The sequence below is a fragment of the Pectinophora gossypiella genome, chromosome 20 (assembly GCF_024362695.1).
Source record: "Pectinophora gossypiella chromosome 20, ilPecGoss1.1, whole genome shotgun sequence".
NCBI lineage: Eukaryota > Metazoa > Arthropoda > Insecta > Lepidoptera > Gelechiidae > Pectinophora > Pectinophora gossypiella.
The window spans coordinates 7,551,083-7,569,507 of record NC_065423.1 but is presented as its reverse complement, the minus strand read 5'-3'; the positions used below and the strand labels follow the sequence as shown (position 1 = coordinate 7,569,507).

The window sequence follows — 18,425 nt, the reverse complement described above, 5'->3', positions numbered from 1 at the left end:
TAACAAAAATAAAATTATATTTTCTTTTAATTTTTTCCTTTTTTAAAATGAATTAGTTGATGTTTTTGTTATAAAAATATTACTCTGAAGATAATTATTATTTAATACTAGAACTGACGAACGAAGCAACGAAAAAATCTCAACAAATGTATTCGGGACATTTTTAAGCACCTCCCGAGAACCAAATACGGAACTTTTGCACATCAAGGACGACTAGTACTAGCTGACTAATCTCGCCTGTCAATACAAAAGCTCAAGCTATTTTGCACACGTTACTAAAGTTCTTAGTAACATAGTAACCGATCAAAATCTTTTTATATTTTTCGTGTCCAAACTGATTGGTCCACCTACTGTCCAATGATGACCAAACTTACGACACCTACACTAAAACTATATCTAAATGGTTAACATAGATATACTTATTATGTTTACAAAGTGTTTTATGATGACGCGAGTCATTTTCGAAAACACGTGATAGGTTAAGTTTTCCGTTTAGCGGTTAACCTGAATAACCACAAAAGGACACCATAAAATACTTAAAAAAATAAATTTAAGATCGAAAAAACGTGACATATGTTTTCCTACAGAATTAATGCAGCACGTGTTGGAAAAAAAATATAACTTCGTATTAACATCACAATAATAATTATTAAGCATTAAACAGCGAATCGATTATGTATCAGTATCACTGTAGAATATCATAATCGATGGTTAAGCCCCTAGGTATTATAATTACATAAATGAACTCACAATTTCTAAATATAGCCACGTCAATCAGTAGCCGAAAAAACAAACCAAAATATGACAAATTGTCTATTTGTAAACATTAAACGCAAGATCCGGTATGACTGACAGATTGACAAATTACAGTAAAGGCTTTCTTTCTCTTTCTAGTCGGGCAACTATCAACTTTCAAAGTGCATTCCTTGATTTTGAACGATCTTGATTGATTGCCTTCAATCGATCTAAGAGCATAAAGTGAATGTCAGTGACATTATTTATTTTCAATACAGCCGTATAGCAAGGTGCTAAAAATAGTTATTTTTGCTTCTGTGTAGCAACAATTGAGCTGGTATTCCAATTTCAAATCAGTAATCTGTCAAATCTTTACAATGTACTTCCTTAATAAATAATAACTTTATATATTTTTTTCCGTTAGAGGTGACGATAGGCAGGTAATTAAGGTACGCATAAATTGGTATTTTAATTTAATTGTATTATTTAGAGTTTCCAACTTTTATGATGTTATGACATTTTAAATATTAAAATTACTAAAGCTAGTATAATTATATTTTTCTTTTCCTCATATTGAGCCACAATTCGTTCCAGTTATGAAAATAAAACTTAAGGTGTTACTAACTCAGACATAATAAAGTTTAATTTGCCATGGCAACAATCGAGTTTAATTTATTAGCTTCGCAATCGGTTCAATAAAGACTGAAGGACATACGGTCACAAAGAATTCAATTAAGTGTTGTATATAATGATTTAAGAACAGCTATATGTGTGTGAATGTGCACAAATAGTTATTTTTTTCTAAAGGTTAGTGACTTGCAAGAGATTTTTCATTTCGACTGCGAGCAACTTCGCTGACAGGTCCATTGTAGTAGACATCAAGATGAAACGTATGAACTTTTTAGAACAAAAATTATACATATATATTTTTGGTTGAGCGTTATAACTGACTTCAAAAAAATGAAGGTTATCATTATTTGTATGTATTCTGCATAATTAGTAAAATTAAAATAAAGGAAGTTATGACAGATTTTCCGGGTAGATTTCAGAACGATAAATACGGGAATAAAAACAAACAACACTTGAAAAGTTACGTAAAATAAATAATAAAATCTCTTTGATCACCATAATGATGTCATTAAAAATAAATAGAGCAGCCACTAAATCCATTTAAAAGATAACAAAACTGGTTTTTTTTGCGTATCTAATGCTAAAATGGCAAGACAGTGATCAGATTTACATGGGCGGCACAGGACCGTACCCAGATGACGAATGGGGATAAAAATTATGTCATTAGATCGTAATTCGATTAATCGAAATTATATAAATATGTATAATGAAATTAGGTTTTGTAAATCTTAGTACGTCTGTTATTATGTCAAAAATTATACACCCAAAAACGAGTAGTTTTTGACTTGTTTACAGAGCAAACAAAGTCGTCTATCAAATGACAGACAAATATCATCCCCTACATATTTCCATCAACTTTCTTCAATGATTATTAAAATATTATCACATAATATTTGAGATAGATAAGGTTCATCATATCCAGCTTACGACATCGTATCAACAGTGGCTGCAAGTTGTCTTTGATTACTTGTGGCTCTGCCCACCCCATTAGGGATTACGGGCGTGAGTTTATGTATGTGTGTATGTATTTGAGATAGATTATAATTTCCAGCCTGAAAGTCAATTTGCGTGACTGATAAGAACGATCAACCCAGCTGAATGCCCTCCTTAACCACGCATTTGACAAGCGCATCGCCTACGCAAAACCAAAATATTGTGTTCACTTACTAAATGTTTTAGATCATGATAACGCCTGCAAGTAGTCTGAACATAAGTACAATATGAGATCACGACTATATCCCAATTGGATTAGACAGAGCTACGTCTAAGATGAACTAAGTACCACACCTCACCGAGCTTTCTGTTAGACCAAACATGATAAGTGGCACTCGTCCTAACAGTATGTAATATGGATACATAAGTTTGTCCAGTGACTGCACTTGTCCTCACGCTTTGGTATTTAATTTCGATAGATATTTATACAGATATACCCAATTTTGTGGGAATCGCCTGATATCTGACTCATGAACCAGTCCCCTTATAGCAGTAGATCTATTTAAAACATATTATAGATAGTGGAATCTGTAATAAATCCGCTAATAATTGAGATTCTATTTACATCTGACCTTCAAACATGGAGGCTTTTAATTGGTCGCCGGTTATATAATTAAGCAAGTCATTGTTCAAATTAAATTTTCTCGGAGAATATTTAAAAGTTTTTGTAGCCTGGTAAAAAAGGAGACGGGTTTTTGTTTAATTGACGGATTTGAATAAATTAATTTTATTTATATTGTGAGTAAATTCTGGAAGCAGTGGAGAATGATGGATTGATAACCCGGCAAAATAAAAATGAGGTCAGAAATGTTTTACACTTTCCTACAATTTGACCAAATTGGAGATGTCCTTAGAAAAGGTTTAATACAATCTACTCTGAAGCGGCGTGTATGAAACGATTGATGAATGTGGAGGAAGCAAGAGAACCGTGTCAGGATCGAAGCAAATGGAATTTCATAGTCTCTGCTTACCCCGGTGGGAATTAGGCGTGAGTGTATGTATGTGTGCAATTCTTTGTTGATACAAAATAATAAGCAAGTAATTTATGACGTCGAAAAACTTCCTTACATAACGGTAATCAAATTAATTAGTTCTTCACTTTGTAATTAATGGGTCGGTTCTGTGAATTTGTATCGGAAAGGTGATTTTTCAGGCTATTTCAGGCGATGGCCGCAGAATGGTGACTATCGACAATAATTCTAGTTAACTGTAGTATCGCATGCTAACTTCACTTTATTTCTGAATTCATGAACAAACCAGAACACGACATTTACAGAGGGATTGCACAATGTATAACTGGGAGAAAAAAGTGAAAAAAGCAAAAGAAGAAGAAGAAAAGAATTAGAAAAAAAAACAAGAAAATAGAGGTAACATAGACCCCGATACCAGGGTTGCTGGTAATCCACCTCTTAACCCACACGATAGAAGAATCGAAATCCGCAATTCTTCAGGTACTCTCGTAAGTTTGTAAAAAAACATTTTCAAACAAAAATAAAAAACTTGAGAACGTATTGTAGAGCTATGTACAGGCAAGTATTTAAGTAAATAAAAATATCACTTAGAAGTTCATATTTCAGTAGACGGTTTCGAAACGCCCTGTAAAGCGTGTACACAGTTACAAAAGTACTTTAGTCCATATTTCGTCCACGGTGAAAGTCAAGGCCACAACATCCATTCATGAAAGTGAAAGAATCTCGCCCATTTGCCCAAAATTGACTGTTAACGAGCAAATTATTTCACGCCATTATGTGCCGTCATCGCTTTTCCATTTCTGATTGTCATGCGTTTAATATTTTTTTCCCGATTGGCTTTTGTTTCTTTTTTATGCGTGCTAATCTTCATTTGTTTTATAAACATAATAAATGGTACGAACCCGTGATTGTAAAAAAATAATAACAACATACAGACTTCGTTATCAAACATAGATTTTTTGTGTGTCTAATTGGGTAGTTTCCTAGGTCAAAGACATAATAAGTATATGAAATTCTGATTACAAAATAAAGACAGATCTAAAAGTGACAAAAAGCCTTTTCTGTGTTTTTTATGAATTTTGTGTTTATTTAACTTATTTATATTATATATTTTAATAAAGAAAAATGTAATAATAAGTGCGACATTTTGTCACTTTTTATGACGTCACATTCAGTTGGTTTTTTCATAGTTATTTCGTGTTTTAACGTTTAATAACGGGTAGCATGGAAAATGCTGCACCGACAAGAGCGTGGCTCTTAAATTGATGATGATGAACGTTTAGTATAAAGTAACTGATTTGACTAGTTGGAAACTATCGTATTATTAGATCTTGAATTTCGTAAAAACTGGGGTTAATCACAAAATATAGTACAAAATAAAAACTCTTTTTTACTCTACTTTGTAAGTTCTTGACAAGATAATGCTCTTGAAAAATTCAACAATACAAAGCAATGAGACTTGCATTTAATTCAAAGTAAGTAAGGTTGTACGTGTATTCAATTTATAAATTACACTCATATGACCTCATTGGTATATTGGCCTTTCGTTGGAACTCAGGATATTGAACAGTATAATTGTTTGATAATCGTTTATTCATTGTAAAATTACACTATTATGTATGACCGTATTAGATTAGACCGACATGTTTAGTTCTCCATTGATGGTCGCTATAATGTTATTACGAAATACAAATGTTATTGGAATATGATTGCTAACTTATCAAGGGCCGTTGCTTCAGTTAACAGAGGCCTCTCAAGTCAGACGCGATCTTTGGAGGGCAAAGAGTTTGCTGTCCTCTCCATTTGTCCGATTTTATCCGTTCTAATACCACTTGCTATTAGTTTCGTACTCGTTCGGAATGGAATATAAATTCGGAAATAAACTAATACCAAGTGGTATTAGTTTTTGGTATTAGATCGGAATAAATCATTTGTCCCGCTCTCAGAAAGTTTTCCCCCTAGACCTCCCGAGAAATGTTTGGAAGTTTCTAAACAGTTTCCGTTCACAAGTCGGCCGGAGCAAAGAAAACCTGTCCTGGGGCCTGGTTTAATAGAACTTACAATACAATTTGATGTACATTGCGGAGTGTCTGATCACGAATATTTTTCAATTTCATATTAGCTACGTAATGAACATCAAATTGTCGTTGTAATTTACAATTGTAAGTTTTATTAAATAGGCCCCTGGTGGAGTTTCACAGAGGCGGACCCTCAGTGTGAGTGTGGAGCAGCTCCGCAGAACATGTCCCACCTAATCGCATGTCCACTGTGCCCTGAAACCTGCACGCGGGAGGCTTTGATGAGCGCTTCCGCCCGTGCTATTGCCCTGGCAGCATTTTGAATTTATCAGCCCATTAATTAGCACAGTATCAGCACAGTTCGACTTGTCATCGACACGAAAGAAGAAGGGGCGGAAAAAATAAATTTAATTTCCATATCACTTATACGATTAGTCTCAGAGATTACCTTCTACATACTTTATATTAGTAACCGAGAGTAGCCTTTTTATAAAAAAAATAATAAAGGAGCAAAGAAAAGCAATCTTAGACTGTCGCTTGAGTAACGTATCACACAAGATATTAGTTACGGCACGAGACCAGAGTAACAATAACGTTATCGGCAACTGTTACGGGTGTTAAGTTACTTAAATACATATTCAAGCGTTAACGTTAAAGGCTCAGACACAACGGAAGCAGGCCAGAAGCAGCGCGGGGGCAGCTTCAGCGCGGTCCGCGTTATACCCAGTGTTCCGTTGTCATATTTCCATATGACTATGTTCATATCTCCAGGTGCAATATTTTTACGCACTAGTTTGATGACATTTTCGAAATCGAACAGCTATGGTTACAACCGCGCAGATCCGCACTCAAAGTGCCGCCGCGATGCGCCTGCGCTGCTACTGCTTTTGGTGTGACGTAGCCTTTGAATTGTAGGGAGGGCAATACCCTTGCTTACTTACATCATTCGAATCATAAACAACTTATCTCAACAACAAACGATTGTGCCGACAGATTCATAAGTTGTCAGAAGACAACTTTCAGCCGGTTTTGATATTTTTGTCTTCAGACAAAAACGAGGAATTGTAAGTAGATATGGGGATTTAACGACCAAGGGGGGGTTTAAAAAGGCTACATCGAAGCAATTCATCTAAAACAACAATAAGTATTGCAATTTGACATAAAATTTGTGCATATAAAAGTATGTGCACAATGCAAACAAATGTCAAATAGCAATATTGCTTTTTTAAAAGAATGGTTTTGATGTGGTTCTTTTAAGCCCGCCAGCTCAACCCTTGTTTATTAATACGATCATCTTAATAAAACCTTTTGTTTCAGTAATTTTGACATTTTTTTTTTATAATATACACGATACTAAACAGTGTAAGTATATTTTAGGATTTACTTCTTATTCAGGCCAAGATTATTTTAATTATAGTTTTAATTTATTGCTTAGTTATTATATTTAAAAGTAATTTTAACCCTGAGCTAACGTAATGGTTTTAGGAAGTCAGTGATTATTACATTTCTTTGAATAACTAAATTACTTCTCGTAAGCAAGGCTCTCCGATTAGGTAGTAATGGGTTTAGCCGAATTTAGTCTAGGTCGAGTTATTTTAAGGAATTCGGTTTAATTTTTAATTAAAAATAAACTATATTTTTCTCTAAACTTCTGTAACTGTTATTAAGTCGAAAGCTTTAGTTGGAATTCATTTTGAAGTTTCCATCATAGCGACCTATTGTTATTTAATTCATAGAATAGATTATATAAGGAATAATAAATAAGTAAAATTTTATTATAAGTACACTTCATCTTCCTGCCCTTATGCCACTCGAAGTTGGGTCGACACAACGTGTATTCCTCTTTCATTCATTTCTGTCAGTCAACATGTCAGTACACACATCTTCCACACACATATCCTTCTATATACAATCCATCCCCTATCGACACACATTACACTAAACGTATTTTATACACTTATGTAAGGATTTTTGTCAATCGACTTCAAGATTTACAGCATCAACTTAACGTGTCAATTTCAGTTAGTAACACAACATTGATGCAATCTTTATCCTCATTCCATGGTCACAGTCGCAGCTAAACCATGCCCACACAGCTTTTTATTAAAGCACTTCCATTTATAGCTGTATCATTATAATTACGTTGACAGATCTATTTAAAAAAAAAACCATTTATTTTCATTATCCGTGAGAAACGTATACAAAAGAATTATCGATTCGAGTTAGTAGACCTATTAAATTGTACTTGATGTCAATTCTAATGAGTTAAACATCCTTTCGTGTCTGTTTTTCTTGTGTTTTTTCTTCTTTCATATACGATTGAAGAAAATTGAATAGCATCAATGAATTATCTGAGAGATCTCTAATGCTTATCCGTGTCTTCGATGGAATTATGCTATTATGGTGAGAAGAAGTTATTGGAAGGATATTACTTGCGTATTGGTTTTTTTATGACGCACTATTTATAACTTCTAACTGGAGCGTTAGAATCAGTTTTCTTAAAAAACATTATTAAGTAAGTACGTAGAAATTCTTTAAGTCAATTCTACTAAATACTTAATCTTCCATCTACCTAAATGCTTTGATCAACTTTGAAAATGGTTTCAATTTGAACAGTAAAGATTAGAAACCACTACAAGCTACGGAAGGTCTTGAGGATTCGTGACTGTCGAACTATGGATAGGGACAAAGTATGCAATACTCTTGACATTACGATGGGATATTAAACTGTTCCCGCTAGAGAAATAAAAGTTCACGCAAATAACGCAACATCGCAATCTTGAAAACTTTAGCCGTCTCGACACGTAACGTAAATAAACGTCGAGTTTATTAAAGAAAATTCCCTCCAGGGTAGCATAAATTTAAAATGGAAGCAAGGTTGTAAATCTAGGTTTTGCTTTGAGCTGAAAGCCTTGATGCACCTGATGTGACCTATTTAGAACAATAGCGCTGTAGTCGGCTAACAGACGAATGCTTTTACGGATATATTGGCTCCACGGTTAAGCTTTGTCAGTTATTGAGGTGGGTATAGCATAGTAGTTTGATTTATGTTTTCTCTATTGTATGTACATCCAGAAATAGTTTTTAATCAAGTCGCTTTTTAAGAAACAAAACTCACACAGCGATATCACGATGCGATAACCAAAACACTACATAGTAATCTACTTACTACCTACAAATTTAATATAGACGAACAGAGAATATATTTTAAGACTTTTTTTATCAAAGTTTGGACTTATGTACTTAGTTCTTTTGTGTTTGTATATATATGTATATTTAGAAATTTTGAATTACGATTAAAATTAATGTTCCAAGACGTCTTAGATATTTATATTACATTGTATAAGTGTAGTTAGTCATTAAGATTAAAAACGTGATAGTTAGAACAAGGCGCACATACCTCATGTAATCTTATTGATTTTAAGGTTCCGTAATAATTATTGCGAAATATAGGTAGTTAATAAAACCGGAGATATTTAAAGTCATTGTTGTGGATTGCATTTAATAAACAATGATTAGACTTTTTGTTTTTATGTCAGTTACGTACGTTTCAATGTTGTATGACGTTTTATTGGTCATTATAAAACTAAGTAAGTATATAAAAGTCGTGTCATAAAGAAGCAATTGAATACTTAATATAATGACTAAAATATGTGTAATGAAAATTATGAGGAAAAATACCCAATTCTCTCAGATGACGAGTACTTAAGGAATTAGTACTTGGAATTTTCTAGGCTTTATCAATCAGGTTTTAAGTGGAGAAGAGTATTAAAGGATTAGTTGATGATATCAGCCCGAGATATGACTAGATCTTCAATGGAAAATTGTAAGTTGACCAACTACGTAAGCAAGGAGCACCTACATGAACTAATTAAGTGTTCTTATGGCTTAAAAATGTGTTTTATATTACTTTTTATATACTCTCTAATGGTTTATCTACCTAAAGATACATTTTTTATTGAGATATTTCTTTGTGGGAAATAATGTATTTTTACTTGTCAATTATTTAAAATCTGTGTACTTTTACCTTAAGAATAGGTATTAGGTAGACAGTTTGGTTTGCATTTGCTTCGATTTGGCGTTATATTTTAATTCAACTCAACTTTATGACGTAAATTTAATTATTCTTCCATTCACGCGCTTGTTTCATTGTTGTAATTATTATCTATCATTCATTTCATTTTATATGTAGCTAGTTGGTTGGTTGCCAATATACATGTAAGTTTTATTATCTTATTTTATTATTAAAATTTTACAACGAAAATCGGTGTCGTAAACTTGTACCTAATGTTAGAGCTTCTAGATCCGTTTTCTTCCCAAAGCGCGGACGTATTAAGTGGGTAATCGGACGTCATTGATGGAATTAGAGTCGTCGCGTTGTACCTGCGTACACGCACGTGGCAGTCATGTCGTGGTCGAGTGATACGTCTGTGGTCGACATTTTAATTTTAATGTGCCGTTGAAATAGTTAAATGCCACCTTTGTCCTCGCTTAATGATTCCGAACCTATATTAATTTTATTAAGATTTTTTGTTTTTATATTTTATGTTTGGATTAATAAAAACATTCAGACAAAAATATATTTCATGACACTGCGCAGAAAGGCAATTTCATAATGCATAAACTTGATACCTATAAGATTAAGGACTAGGTTTTCTCAAATAAGCCACTGTGAAGGTAGTTTCATAAACGCAAAACTTTAACTTTCCTGCGTCGTTTTCAGATTTAATTTCATTACAAAAATACTCAATGTCTAAGAGAATAAAGTATACATCCGCAGCTCCAGTGGTTTTATTTCGATTCGATGCAGGATGTTTGTCTTGGCCACTCTTCCATTGTTCTCTGCAAAGTATAACCCACTGCTGACTTTTTCCTAAGAACAAAGCCTATTAGCAAAAAGGCTGTAGAAATCGTTACATCACACAATATAGGTCGAATTTGGTTGATGGATGTTTTCACAGCATTTTTCCCACTGCTGACTTTTTCCTAAGAACAAAGCCTATTAGCAAAAAGGCTGTAGAAATCGTTACATCACACAATATAGGTCGAATTTGGTTGATGGATGTTTTCACAGCATTTTTTATAACAGTTTTTTTTTAATTAAAACATGTATTTAAGAGAGTTCTAGTTCAGATGATCTCAATGTTCATAAGTTTCAATAGTTTAATGAGCTGTTAAAACATTAAGAAATTTAAGTACTCGAGTTTTCTTTTTTATCTTTTTTTTTTCTTTCCTTTTCCTTACAAGGTCCCTGGTTTGACTGAAGAGATCCAATTCACGTGTCTATATAAAAACAAAGAAGTACAACCTAACCTTGGGGTTTCAATCAACCTTCTTCAATTTCCTTTCAAAGAGTCACTTCCGCAAAAAAATATAATAAAAAAGTAAAAAAATCACCGAATGGGAACGCGATATCCTTTTAGGTTTTATTTTTTATCTTTTTGCTTGACCTGAAAACGTTGATTATTTTTGGTTACTACCGTTTTCCTCGGGTCCGTTTGACATCGCGACCTAGTTCTAGCAGGTGATTTAAAAAAACAAATTAGTAACCAAACTTAGTACTGACCCAATTTCTTTGAGAATGGTCGTTGAATTTATTTATTTATAGACGCAGATTATTATTTAGCCAATGGAAAGCAGACATTTGTTATGGGAGAAAATAGTCATGGGATCAAAAATACGTAATTTATTAGCGTATTATATTTACTCAACCAAACACAAACTACTCCTAAGTGGCTAATTTTTATACTTTTTTTGTACTATATTTTGTAGTGAAATAAATTATCTTACCTTATCTTAACCAAAATTATGGCCTGAAAAGACGTTTTCAAAAAGTCATAATATTATTTTCAAGTTCATGTTTGACTTTATCTTTCTTCTATTGAAAGATCTGTTGTTATAAGTGTGTAACTACCAAATCCACCCAAAATATCTATCTCTTCGCTCACTCTGAAACTGAGCGTCCCGTAAACCGCGGCGGTGCATTAGAAATCTAATAATAGAGGAAATTCCATACCATCTCTGAGGAATTGGGTCAAACGTTGGATCCGTGTCACCGGGTGAAGGCTACACCTATGCAGCTGGTGTTATGACAGGTAGCTTCACTCTACATGTTCATAAAGCTGGCTATACTTAATGCATTTTGGTGTTCGTGCATCGAATTGCTTAGCTACTTCTCTAGTTGTGTGGGTAGATAAAGTATGTCGTTATAATCGATAGGATTGTGTTCTTTCTACGCCTCTGTAGTTGGTTGAGCGTTAGGCTCACAATCCTGAGATCAAATCCTGGACGAACAGATGATTGCTTGTCATCACATCCACCTTCAGATTTCGCATTAAAAGTAGATAGATATAATAAAATCTTTATAATAGTTTTAAGACAGTACACAACTGTGAGGAGATACAAGTTGCCTTCTTATACGAATAATCATCATGTCTCTAGCGTTATTCCGTTTTTTATAGAGTCCGCTTACCTAACCTGAGGATTTGACAGTTCCAAATTGTCAGGGTTATAAAATTAACATTCACAGTGCAGTCTTCTTTTTCTCTTACGTATACTTTTCAGACACAAAAAAAGAAGGAAAACGCATTGTTAAATCGTTTTCTAATGCCATTGTGTGACACCCATTCAATCGCCGAAAATATTCGTCAGTTCAGAGTTCAGAAACCGATATACTTCCCGATAGTTTGGGACACAATGGTTACGTTCTTTTGGCTTCAGAAAGTCCCATTGTGTCTTTTTTTCCTCCAAAGCTTTAGTAGAGGAAAAAAGCGGGTTTTTAAGACGATATGGGTGTGTTTGTCTTGAATTAAGTTGTTAAGTAACTTGATGCTTCTCATAAGTTGGTAGCGAGAAGAATTTGAAAATAGAACGAGTTATGTTTTGTATTAAAAAATAACTGAATTGACTAGTTGGAAAATAGTCTATCATAAACATTGTACCTAATAATATTATTTTAATCTGATTTCTTTTGTTGATATTCTATTACAATAATAATCACCTTTGTTATTTTAAAACTGACGATCACATTTATGTTACCTTATTGTATTATTTTGTACCTATAATATGTCAGCTAAATATTAAATAAATCTGAATCTGAATATATATAAAATGTGATTTTTTTTGGTGCTTACTACGAGATTATTTCCTAGCATTTCAAATATACTTACTTAAATTAAAATTTACAATTATACATGGTCAAGCAAACGTAAGCCTGACGTAAGTACTCTTAGTAGGAAACTACAAAATACGTTCTCCTTATCAAAGATATTACGTTATTTGATTGGTCCTTCAAGGTTATAGTAATTAAGCATTTTTTGGACAAGTGTGTTCCACTATCTATCATGGAAACTTACACATCATCACTTCCAATCAAGTGACAAAATTCAAGGGAATCTCATCAGCCCATTAACGTCCCCACTGCTGGGGCACGGGCCTTCCCTATGGTTGGATAGGGAGATCGGGCCTTAAACCATCACGCGAGCCCAGTGCGGATTGATGGTTATTGACGACTGCTAATGCAGCCGGGACCAACGGCTTAACGTGCCTTCCGAAGCACGGAGGAGCTCGAGATGAAAACTTTTTTTTGTGGTCACCCATCCTATGACCGGCCTTTGCGAAAGTTGCTTAACTTCAACAATCGCAGACCGAGCGCGTTAACCGCTACGCCACCGAGCTAATCATTTAAGGAGCGAGGATGATTTATTCCAAGGGAATCTATGTCATTTAAAGATAATATTAGGTATGACTTTTGAGTATAAATCGACAGATATATAAGTAGACAATTCCTTTTACGGCCTACATAATGAATTGGCTCGTGTACTAGGTTCAAGATAAATTATGAAATTTTGATTAGTAAATAAAGATAGATCTAAAACTAACGAAAGAAAAGGTTTTTTTCTTTTTTCTATTTAACTAATTTAGGAATTTAATCAATAAAAACGTAATAATAAGTCCGGCATTTTATCACGTTTTTCTATGACGTCACAGTGTGTTTTATCATACATGTTTTAAGGTGATTCGTTTTCCATACAAAAGTTGATGCAGTGCTACAGGAAAACGGATAGAGGAATATTGTTATAAAACCGATAAATAGTAATATTTTGGTGTATTATTTTCGCAAACTAACAAAAATTTAGGGTCCGAATACGTGAAGTACCATATTTCAGACCCTCAATTTTGATCAATTCTACATTTGTAGTGGTGCAGATTACAGTGTATTTGCTGAGCGTGTAGAGGTGTCAATGTTAGTTTGTGTGCGTGATAGTTTTTTTTTTTTCTAAAGGCTTTGACTACTTGACAAGTGTAATAGAATGTCAGTGACAATTTATAAAGAGATTTTGTATGAAGAGAATAAATATAAATAAAAAACTAAAAATACTACAATCTGAGAAAAGGAATATTGGAAAAATATTTTTGTAATAACGTATCTTATTTAAACATTTTTAAATAATGGGTAAATACCGTGTTTTAAAAGAGGACACATATTATAATAAAAAATCAATACATAAAATGAAATGGCTGTATGGGCATAGTTCCCTTTGCCTTACCCTTCAGGGAAAACCAAATCAAAAAAGAAGTTGTTGCATTTGCCGGCCTAAATAGTAGTCATTTATAATTAATTGTTTTTCCATCCAACATACAGATTTATTTATATTCTCTTTGCCGCGGACTTTTTGGTGGGACCGGGAACGGGAAGGTTGCTTTCTTCATTGAATAATCTAAATAATCAATACGAAGTGGTGTTTTGTGGTTAATGATCACATTAGTCGGAAAACATTCCCGATAGTATTATTAAATCGGAATATTCAATAAACAAAGTGTACCTATCTATTTTCACTTTGCGCCAACAAGCCGCTTACTTCGTTTGGGGTTCGGAGTAGGAGTCTGCTCCGAGGGTGGGGGCTTAGGTTTCATCATTTCATTAATCATCATCAAGAAAAAAAAACACAAGACATGGCTGTATGTTCATAGTTCCCTTTGCCTTGCCCTTTGGGAAAAAAAAAGATAAACTTTGAAATTCTTATGTATAATAAACAAACATCACAGACATAATGACAGATCTAAAACTAACGAAAATATTTTTTCTTTTTTCTATTTGACTTATTTATGAATTTTAATCAAGAAAACGTGATAATAAGTTCGACAGCAACCAGTTCAGGTCCCCGAAACAGCCCATTTCAGGCCGCGTATATATGGAAATACTACTTCAATACGTCCCAGCCTCGTCTTTTTTTAACGTCCTCGTTATAAAAAGACGTCCTAACCTGAACTAACTAACCTAACAATAAACACCACGCGTAAATATATGTCCAGAAATGCGCTGTGAGTCGTCTGGACTGGGCGCGAAAACAACATAGAATTCGATTAGGTGCTAAGTGTCCCGCATGCTATCACCAGCTGTCACTGACATACGTATGAAGTCCCGCGGATTTTATTGGAACTAAATGACAAGTCATAATAATTATATGCGGATACTGCGACATCAGCGCCGTGCTTGCGGGACGTCCTGAAGCGCTATTACATCTTTCAAACGCGATGCGACAAAGTTTGAACCTACGCAATTTAGGAAAAATCTACCTTATTATTACTGTACTGTGATCGTTATTTGTAAAATCATACAATACATATACACAATTCTTTATACACAATATAATTATTATGACATATTGTGGACTTTTCGGTATACCTACAAAAAAGGAACAATTCAACCATACGTTGTTTTGTTATATCTCAATGGGCTCAGGCAGCGTTTTCGCCGAAAGCTCCAAGTCGGCTATATTTGTAACGATAATTATGTTTGAACCATTTTATACAAAAAAAATACTTGTATAAATTATAAACCCTAAAGCACGCCCATGAATCACTCTACTCATTGGTGAAAACCGTATGAAAATCCGTTCAGTAGTTTTTTAGTTAGCCGCATGTTCACTGATGCGATTAATGCCTATTAGAATTTTACAAAATAAAAAATACGGAAATTACGGAAGGTACTTTAGTGCAAAGTAAATTATTGTATACTTAATTATAATATTATTGGTAAAAGTGATACTTTTTGAAAATTCCGTAATAAATAGACGGGTTCGCCAAATTCAATTGTAAAAAAAAAATACAAAAAGTAAAAACAATTAAAACATGCAGTTGGGTTTGAACCGTGAACCTTAAGAATGGCGGCGACTGCTTTACCAAATGCGCCATTTAGAAGTTAGAAGTAGACTTCAAATTATGCATCTCTTTTAATAGCTAACCTAGTTCGCATGTGTGTGTGACAGCTTCGTGTTTGTACACAAATTGAAATGACACCAACTTTTGATGCAATGTTTCAATATGATATCTTCAGTAAATACTTCAAAATTGTAGCTTAACTTAAAGATAATGTGTGTAAGATTTCGCCACCTAACATTTCACTGGGTCAGAACTCAACACTAAACGAATAAATGGAAAAAAATACGAAAACTGCAGAAGTAACGCCATCTATTGACGCAGCGTTACCTAGCTGACTGAAACACATCACCTTAAATTCTGGAATAATTTCGCGTATTGACGTTTGGTAAAAAGTAACTGGTTTGACTACTTGGAAACTAGTCTATTCCTTTTACTGCCTACATAATGAATTGTCAAAACGTAACTTGCCCGCCTAGTGGTCCCTTTCACTAGCTTTACCTGTCGATAATACTCGTAGAATTGCGGAAATGTAGACAAGTTAGGGTTATTTAACAATGTATATTTATTGATAGTTAATTTTATTATATTGAAATGAAAATACAGGTATTTTAAAGCGTATAATAAACTCTTACGAGTTCGTAGCGTTATCGCTACGAAGAGTTGCTTAAATATTATGGGTGTCTAACTAATATTCACACATGAAGACTTTTATGAGAGAGTAAGCGAAAGTGGTGTGTCAGGATCGTGGTAAGTGAAGTTCCGAGGTCTCTGCCAACCCCAATGATAAATAGACGTGATTAAGTTTTTTTTTCAACATTATTTGTATATTTTGCAATGTAATGAAAATTTTAAATATCGAATTTCATAAAAATATTGAAGATTCCTTTGCTCAATAGGTATATTTATACATTATATATAAAGGCACCGTAAAAGAAATATGATACGTCTATAAAAGGCCTGTGTTAAGCCGCACTATACCACCCAAGTGCGGTACAATTAGCTACTTGTTCCGTAAACTGCACTCTCAATACTTAAGCCCTTACTTCCTTGACGTATAATGACGTCAGACAATTTTTAAGCTCACTTTATTTGGCACTAGATCATTAATATAGGTTATATTACAAGGTAATAAGGAATTAATTCATCTTGAAGAAGATCATACGTCATGCGGTGTCCTTGCGCGTTTACGTACCTATCATTCAACAGATTATGATCAAGGGAGACCTGAAGAAGTAATTATGAGGGAAGTCTTTTTGGCGTGACTTATTATTGTAGACACGAGGGTGACTGTTCACAATGCAGGACTTGTCCCTACGCTGAAGTACGGTAGTGAATATTGGGTATGGCAGAAGAAGTATAAAAGTAGGATTAACGCAGTAGAGGTCGTTGTAGCATCTGCGGTGTTAAATTGAGTGATAGAGTGAGAAACAGGGTGATAAGAGTGAGACGTGATGTAGAAGACGATATAGTGACTAAGATTGAGAAGGGAATGTTAAGTTGGTTTGGACAGGTAGAGCAGATGAAGGATCCTACGAAAGCAGTATATAAAGTGAAGGTTGGAGGTAGGCTGGCAGAGGAAGACCTAGAAGGTACATTGGCCAAATTGGAGATGTCAGTACGATCTTCTCGGAACTGACGTGCGTGTATGAGAAGATTGATGAATGTGGAGGAAACAAGATAAGTGTGTCAGGATCGAATTAAATGGAATTCAGTCTCTGCTTACTCTAGTGGGAAATAGGCGTGAGTTTATGTATGTGTGGCGCTGAGGGCTCTCATTCGTTAAAAAAACCGATGAAATTTAATCACCTTGGCCTTTTACACGTACTAGAACAATAATAATATATGTTATTTGTCACGCTACCTGATAAATTAGCAAAAATCACTTTTTTTGTGACTTCACTGACTTGTCGACATTCTGGTTGTTTCCACTAGTTGTAAACAAATAAATAGTACCCAGTTATAATACAAATTGTAGGTAATTAATGTGCTAAGTAATGTTGTCGTAAAATTCCACGCTCACATGTTGGTAACAAAAAAGTGGGAATGCGCGAAATATTAAGATTATAATTGACCGTAAGTAAGATAATATAGCAATGTTTTACGCAAATAGAATGGAAAGAAAAAAATTGTAATATTCGTCACTGTAACGTGTTCAATCCTCCTGTGGCCGAGATTGCAAAAGACAATAAATAATGAGGTTTAGTATTTAAAAGGATATATTGTGATATATCTGTAATAAATTAAAATTCAAAAATATCTTTATTCAGTAGGTAACATAGTTACACTTTGAATCGTTAATTTTTATCTAACGTTCGTATAGTATGAACGGAAAATGATCATGAGTTTTCCTGAGTATCCTGGGTCCCAAAGGCGAGACAAAACGAATGAATGTATTAGCATATTCTAATAGAGGATTTTCCGCCTCAAATGAATTCAGTCTACCACTGTCTTTGTTTCGATTAAGAAATCGCTATTTTGTATACAAATCATGTCTGCAAACCTTCAATGATGTCTGCACGGAAAATCATGATTTTCCGTTCATACTTTGAATTTGAGCCGTTTGGGTATACCAAATCTTTTAAAGTGCTAGTAATTTCAAAATGCACCTTCAATACAATGTACACTTCTAACCATTATGTTGTCAAAAACGATTGGTTAATAATTGAATAATTCAAAGGCAGACATCATTGAAGGTTTGCAGACATGATTTGTATACAAAATAGCGATTTCTTAATCGAAACAAAGACAGTGGTAGACTGAATTCATTTGAGGCGGAAAATCCTCTATTAGAATATGCTAAATACATTCATTCGTTTTGTCTCGCCTTTGGGACCCAGGATACTATGACACAATGTTTTACCACCGAATAGAATCTTAATCATTCTTTAAAAATAACTTGCTATTACTTACATGC

At 33.9% G+C, this 18,425-nt stretch overlaps 1 protein-coding gene across 1 annotated transcript in view; it reads left to right on the top strand.

Annotated features, from left to right (window-relative positions):
• Positions 1 to 18,425, top strand: part of LOC126376010 (5-hydroxytryptamine receptor 1A-beta) — a 43,607-nt gene that overhangs the window by 11,978 nt on the left and 13,204 nt on the right. The gene's annotated exons all lie outside the window — the stretch shown is intronic.